This window comes from Chlorocebus sabaeus, chromosome 17 (assembly GCF_047675955.1).
Source record: "Chlorocebus sabaeus isolate Y175 chromosome 17, mChlSab1.0.hap1, whole genome shotgun sequence".
In the NCBI taxonomy this organism is placed as follows: Eukaryota; Metazoa; Chordata; class Mammalia; order Primates; family Cercopithecidae; genus Chlorocebus; species Chlorocebus sabaeus.
In genome coordinates, this window is record NC_132920.1 from 5,686,568 (window position 1) to 5,694,551 (window position 7,984).

Genomic DNA, 7,984 nt, shown 5'->3' on the forward strand with positions numbered 1-7,984 from the left:
ATGTGCCACATTTTCTTAATCCAGTCTGTCACTGGTGGACATTTGGGTTGATTCCAAGTCTTTGCTATTGTGAATAGTGCCACAATAAACATACATGTGCATGTGTCTTTATAGCAGCATGATTTATAATCCTTTGTAATGGGATGGCTGGGTCAAATGGTATTTCTAGTTCTAGATCCTTGAGGAATCACCACACTATTTTCCACAATGGTCCCACCAACAGTGTAAAAGTATTCCTATTTCTCCACATCCTCTCCAGCACCTATTGTTTCCTGATTTTTAATGATTGCCATTCTAACTGGTGTGAGATGGTATCTCATTGTGGTTTTGATTTGCATTTCTCTGATGGCGAGTGATGATGTGCATTTTTTCATGTGTCTGTTGGCTGTATGAATGTCTTCTTTTGAGAAGTGTCTGTTCATATCCTTTGCCCACTTTTCGATGAGGTTGTTTGTTTTTTTCTTGTAAATTTGTTTGAGTTCTGATATTAGCCCTTTGTCAGATGAGTAGCTTGCAAAAATTTTCTCCCATTCTGTAGGTTGCCTGTTCACTCTGATGGTAGTTTCTTTTGCTGTGCAGAAGCTTTTTAGTTTAATGAGATCCCATTTGTCAATTTTGGCTTCTGTTGCCATTGCTTTTGGTGTTTTAGACGTGAAGTCCTTGCCCATGCCTATGTCCTGAATGGTATTGCCTAGGTATTCTTCTAGGGTTTTTATGGTTTTAGGTCTAACATTTAAGTCTCTAATCCATCTTGAATTAATTTTTGTATAAGGAGTAAGGAAAGGATCCAGTTTCAGCTTTCTACTTATGGCTAACCAATTTTCCCAGCACCATTTATTAAATAGGGAATCCTTTCCCCATTTCTTGTTTTTGTCAGGTTTGTCAAAGATCAGATGGCTGTAGATGTGTGGTATTATTTCTGAGGACTCTGTTCTGTTCCATTGGTCTATATCTCTGTTTTGGTACCAGTACCATGCTGTTTTGGTTACTGTAGCCTTGTAGTATAGTTTGAAGTTAGGTAGCGTGATGCCTCCAGCTTTGTTCTTTTGGCTTAGGATTCTCTTGGCAATGCGGGGTCTTTTTTGGTTCCATATGAACTTTAAAGTAGTTTTTTCTAATTCTGTGAAGAAAGTCATTGGTAGCTTAATGGGGATGGCACTGAATCTATACATTACCTTGGGCAGTATGGCCATTTTCACGATATTGATTCTTCCTATCCATGAGCATGGTATGTTCTTCCATTTGTTTGTGTTCTCTTTTATTTCACTGAGCAGTGGTTTGTAGTTCTCCTTGAAGAGGGCCTTTACATCCCTTGTAAGTTGGATTCCTAGGCATTTTATTCTCTTTGAAGCTATTGTGCTTGGGAGTTCGTTCATGATTTGGCTCTCAGTTTGTCTGATACTGGTGTATAAGAATGCTTGTGATTTTTGCACATTGATTTTGTATCCTGAGACTTTGCTGAAGTTGCTTATCAGCTTTAGGAGATTTTGGGCTGAGATGATGGGGTTTTCTAAATATACAATCATGTCATCTGCAAAGAGGGACAATTTGACTTCTTTTCCTAACTGAATACCCTTGATTTCTTTCTCTTGCCTGATTGCCCTAGCCAGAACTTCCAACACCATGTTGAATAGGAGTGGTGAGAGAGGGCATCTGTGTCTTGTACCAGTTTTCAAAGGGAATGCTTCCAGTTTTTGCCCATTCAGTATGATATTGGCTGTGGGTTTGTCATAAATAGCTCTTACTATTTTGAGATACGTTCCATCAATACCGAATTTTTTGAAAGTTTTTAGCATGAAGGGCTGTTGAATTTTGTCAAAGGCCTTTTCTGCATCTATTGAGATAATCATGTGGTTTTTGTCTTTGGTTCTGTTTATATGCTGGATTACGTTTATTGATTTGCGTATGTTCAACCAGCCTTGCATCCCAGGATGAAGCCCACAGGCCCCACTTCTTAATATTATCATATTGGCAACACCTGAATTTTGGAAGGGACACATTCAAACCAAAGCATTCCACCACTCCGACCCTGGCACCCCAAATTCATGTCCTTCTCACACGCAAAATACGTTCATTCCATCCCAATAGCTCCAAATCTCTGAACTCATTCCAGTATCAACTTAAAAGTCTAAAGCCCACAGACTCATCTGAATCTGGTATGAGTGAGACCCCAGGCAGGAGTCATTCTAAGACAAATTTCCCTCCCTCCCACTGTGAGCATGTGAAATCAAACAAGTTAAATGTTTCCAAAATACTTTGGTGGTACAGGGACAGGGCAGACATTTCCAGTCCAAAAGGGAGAAATAGGAAAGAGGAAAAGAATAACAGATCCCAAGGAAGTCCAAAACTTAACAGGGCAAATGTCATTAAATCTTAAGGCATTCAATCTTCTTTGACGCTACATTTTGCTATCTGAATTTACTGGGTGAGGGTTGATCCCCCACAGCCCTGGGCAGTCCCATCCCCATGGCTTTGCTGGGCTCAGCCCACGCAGCCACTCTCAGGGGTTGGAGTTGGGTGCCTGTGGCTGTCCCCATTGGCATTGCTTGCTGGTGTGAGTTCCAGAGTCCAAAGGCTGGAGAATCTGGAGTTCCGACGTCCAAGGGCAGGAGAAGAAGGGTGTCTCAGCCCTGGTAAAGTGAGGGAGAGAACTTTGCTGTTCTTCTTTTTGTTCCATTCAGGCCCCCAGTCAGTTGGCCGGTACCTGCCCACATCGAAGGCAGATTTCCCCACACTTAGTCCATTGACCCACAGGCCAGTTTCCTTGGGAAACACTCTAGTCCAAAGTAAAACCAGCTGGGTGTCCGTTTCCGCAGAAGAGGAATAGCTCAGTGCCTGCTGCAGCATTCGGAGTAAATGATACTTTATCAGCTTTCTGAGAATTCCTCAATTCAGTCAAGTTGACACCCAAAGTCAACCATCACGATCATTAATCCCATTATGAGGGCTCTGCCATCATGACCTACTCACCTCCCAAAGGCCCCACCTCCTAATGCCATCTCCTTGGGGCTTAAGATTTTAACACACGAATTTTGGAGGTACACAAACATTCAGTCCATTGCAAATGCCTTATGCTTATATATAGCCTTATGCTATTATAAAATTATCAATCCAAAGTAAATTGAAGGACTACGTAACAACAAAGCCACATACCTTTCTACTTCCAACTGACCCTAATTTGAGAAACCTTGAACAGAAGAATTCTAGCATCCTTTACAGTTCTTTTTCTTTTTACTTTTTGGAGATGGAGTCTCACTGTGTCACCCAGGCTGGAGTGCCGTGGCATGATCTTGGCTCACTGCAACCTCCACCTCCTGGGTTGAAGCAATTCTCCTGCCTCAGCCTCCTGAGTAGCTGGGATTACTGGTGCCCACAACCACACCTGGCTAATTTTTGTATTTTCAGTAGAGATGGGGTTTCTCCATGTTTCCCAGGCTAGTCTCGAACATCTAACCTCAGATGATCCATCTGCCTCAGCCTCCCGAAGTGCTGGGATTACAGGTGTGAGCCACCATGCCTGGCCCCATCATTTACAGTTCTAACATGCGATGATTTTCTTTTCATTTTAATTGATTAGTTAACGTTTAAGAGACAGGGTATTGCTGTGTTGTCCAGGCTGTAGTTCAGTGGTTATTCAGAGGCACAATCATCAGGCACTACAGCCTGGAAATCCTGGGTTCAAGTGATCCCCACATCTCACTCTCCCCAGTAGCTGAGACTGCAGGTTCGGGCCATCATGCCCAGCTAACATGCGATGATTTTCTGAGCCTGCAGTAGTGAGAGAGAAGTACCAGCTTGATGCAGCGAGGATAAGAGGGTTAATTGGAAAATAGTGACCTAAAGGTCTAAAGTTTGCATGGAAAGCAGCATTTAAAAAAAATAGACAATAAAAATTAGCATTTAACTCAGAGAAACTAAAACAAAATAAGGGTAGAAAAAAGAGAGCAATTTTACTGCTTTGGTGAAAAGAAATCCTTCTTCAAATTTGAAAACGCTCAACTTTCAATCTTTTCTGACTCACTCGGCCCCATGCCTAACAGGCTTAGTTAAAAAGAAATCATAAGAATAGCCAGCCTTTGGACTCTGGAACTCACACCAGCAAGCAATTATGACATTTGGTTTATATCTGAAGATGCTCAGGGTACTATTTATTTTATTAATCATACATCAGAAGGGAAATCATGTTTACAGCTACTCACCTAATATTACTAGTGTTATTTTGTGCCTTCCTTTCTGGCACTTTGTGTGTATATATACACACATATATATTATTTATACACACACACACACACAGTCATATCTATATATCTATATCTGTATATCTATATATCTATGTCTATATATATCTATAACTATATATACGTCTTTTTTCTTTTAAATTGAGACAGAGTTTTGCTCTTTGTTGCCCAGGCTGGAGTGCAACCTCCGCCTCCTGGGTTCAAGCGATTCTCCTGTTTCAGCCCCCCGAGTAGCTGGGACTACAAGCGCCCGCCACCACGCCCAGCTAATTTTTGTATTTTTAGTAGAGACAGGGTTTCACCATGTTGGCCAGGCTGGTCTCGAACTCCTGACCTCAGGTGATCTGCCCACCTCAGCCTCCCAAAGTGCTGGGATTACAGACATGAGCTACCACGCCCGGCCTATATCTTTTACTTGCTATAATCGTGTATTCTTTTAAAACTTAAGATTGTAAGACGTGTTGTTTCCTGTTGCCACGAAATGTTAGTTATACTTTTGTTGAGTGTGATAATATATTGCCTGGATATACCACAATTCATATAATCATCTTCCTGTCATTTAACCTGTCTCTGTTTGTCATGGGTATAAAACAGTTCTGCAGTGAACATCTTCATGCATACAGCTTTTATTATCTTGTGAATTAATTTGTTTGGGCTAGATTCCCGGGTGGGAATTTCTGAGTTTAAAAGTGCTATTTTTTTTCAAAAAAAGTTTCCAATGATCTAAGTAGAGATCTGAAGATAAAGTAGAAAGAAAGGCAGATTGGCAACAGATAGGAGCAAATTTTAAAATCCCGACGGAGAAGCAGGGGCTGTGTCACCCAGGCATAGATGGTCCTCTGAACACAGGGGTGTTTGGTGCTCATCTTTCTAAACCTTTCTTGATGCCCCCAGGCAAAGCTGCCGGGAGCTGAGCAACAAGAGTGATTCAGAAGCACTCTGCTCAGATCCACCGGAGGCAGCAACTCCAGCCGGTGTGCAGACATAGTTACCAAGGAGACCTCTGCTTTTCCCCTATTTTCCAGGTTAACAGTCCTGAATCTGAACTAGATGGTTGGATAGAATTAGTTAAACATAGGGAGAAGAAAGAAAATGGCTTTAAAAGATAATTTAACTATTAACCTCAGGAATCAGCACCAAGCACAACACAGAGAGCATTCTGTTCCATTCCTTTTTCTGTGTGACTTCATGGTTTGATCTTTTCTCTGAGATGAATTTATTTCCATGTTTCTTTAATAAAATAGAACCACCAGCATCTTCCATATGCATCCAAAAAATAATCATGGTAGTGTCAAATGTCGCTGCCACACAAGCCCACCGGGGCCCCTGTGGGAAATGCACTGAGGCCTAATAGGATGATTATTATGGCTCTGTAGAAAGTAGGAACAAGGGGTCTCAAGCTCACACGCTCCATCCCCGGCATGACTCCACCGCTGGCAGACTTATTACTGTGGAAGTTTCAGGATTTGGGAACATGTTGCTCCTGGCTACTCACAGAGTGCTCAGAAGCTCCATGGCTTTCTTCTCACTGGATTTCTACATTCCTACCGGCTTTTCTCAGCTTTCAAAGCCAGCCACACAGAGGCTGAGAACTGGGTCCTGAGGTGGGTGGGTCGCTGCTGTTGCTTGGGTATGTTCTTGCAAGACCAGAATTCAGGATGTTGCTACTTTCTACCAAGTGCGTTGTCTGTAGTTTGCAATAACAGCCTTCTTTACAGCTTCGGGCTAACAAGACAGAACAGTAGAATTTACCACTTAATGATGTGTGACGCGTAGCACACAAACTGGGTGCGCAAAAATAAATACCTTTTCACATTTTCTAACTCTGAGCTTCTATTCGGTCAGATAAAAAACATAATGATGGTTGTTCCCGGGAGGTTTCCCCCTTCCTTAGCATTGGACTACAATCATGGGGTTTAACAAAGTCCCGTTGCCCAGGGGGGCATCCGTGTGGTCTTTGGACATCAGTACAGGCAGGATGCAGCTGGGATGCCTGGTAACTCTCGCTCCCATATCACACCAGAGGAAAGTAATTCCTGTGCATGGGCCTGTGGCCTCATCCGTCTGGACCCCTCATGTGGCCATTTCCTTTCTGGAGTTCATTGACCTCTTTGAGGGGCAGCCTGGGCTTGGTGGTGGGCAGCGGCAGAAGTGACAGGAGCATTTCTTTTAAGCCTGCATGCTTCTTTCTTCCATTAGGTTTCCTCAAGGTGCTCTGTGAATTCCCTTTCCCTAAGTGTTTAGGGTTTCCTACAAAATAAGGAATCAAGAAGTGAGTTTCTTTTGTCACAGACCCTATTTAGAGCATTAAGCACTAGCTTCTCTCTCTCTCTCTCATATTAATGTCTTAAAATAGCACTCTGCCAAATTACTCTTCTTGCAAATCCTTATGTTCACTTAAAGAAAGTGTACTTCTCATCCAGGTTTCCCATCATTACCCAATGAGGTTGGACCTCTGTCTCTCCTAAATAGAACTCTCTCTCTCTCTCTCTCTCTCATGATCAAGTCCTGTTTATTTTAGAAACACGAACAGTATAACTAGAAAGGAGTGTTGAAAATAAGGCACCGGTCCCCTCGACAGGGCCAAATCTGGCACAGGCTCTGTCTGTGCAATCAAGGCTGACTCAGCAGCCTCAATCTGCCTTTTCCTGTGAGGATAGGGTGTGAAGACAACCTGCACACAGGTGAGTCTCCCATAAGGGTGAGGTTGAGGTAAGTTGGCTCTGGGTATCTTTGGATCAGTTGCAAAAGGTCAGAGGATCCCCAATACCCTTGGCCAAGAGCATCCCAAGCTGGTTCTGTCTGTGCCCAGGCAAAACCACATTCTGGAGAGGAAGCCATGGTGCCTGGTGGGCACCAGAAAGGGCTCAGATGTTCAAGAACAACTTGCAATGAGGCTTCATGGCCAGCAAGTGTCTGCTTCCCCAGCCCAGTCATCTCTGCAGAGCCTTCAAAGAGGGAGCATCCCAGGCAGCCAGACTTCACATGCACATGCACAGCAGCACCTGGCTGTGTAGGAGACATGTTCTCCAGCCACCCTCAGGGTGGAGATGTGAACATGGTCACTGGGTAAATATGGGCTTTACCGCAGATGACTGAGACACAGACATAGGAGGAGAGGCAGGCACAGCCACAAGACAGTGACCCAGCTGGGGAGGGGAGGGCTGTTCCAGATGTGAGCAGGGCTCTGTGGCTAGGGGTGAAGGGTGCCTTTGAGGGGGATGGGAGCACGGAGAAGTTTGGATTGGGGGCCAGGAACAGGCATGACAGGCTGGTCATGCCACCCAACCTTGAATTATACATGGCCCTTCAAGGAGGTTCCTGACTCTTGGAAAGGCCATCCATGACTGCAAGTCCCTGTGTAAAGTTTCAAGTCAAATAGAGTAACTTATAAAAACAAAAGTACATCATGACAGCATTGAGCTTTTCCCAGCAATGCAAAGGAAAGAGGCCAATTAAGTCTCTTTTCTTATAAATTACCCAGGCTCAGGTATTTGTTTATGGTAACGTTCTTTGAATTACAAAACAAAATCCCAACAGCAAACTGGAGACATCTTAAATGTTCATCTGTAGAATAATAGATACATGAAGTATGTTACAGTCATATAAGAGAGTAGTATGCAGCAGTGAAAATGCATGTGCTAGTGTTATGTATATTAACATGCATGATTTCAAAAATGTGTTGAGTAAGAAAAGTTACAGAAGAATATGTATCATCAAGATTTAGTTCTAATAAGTATAAAACA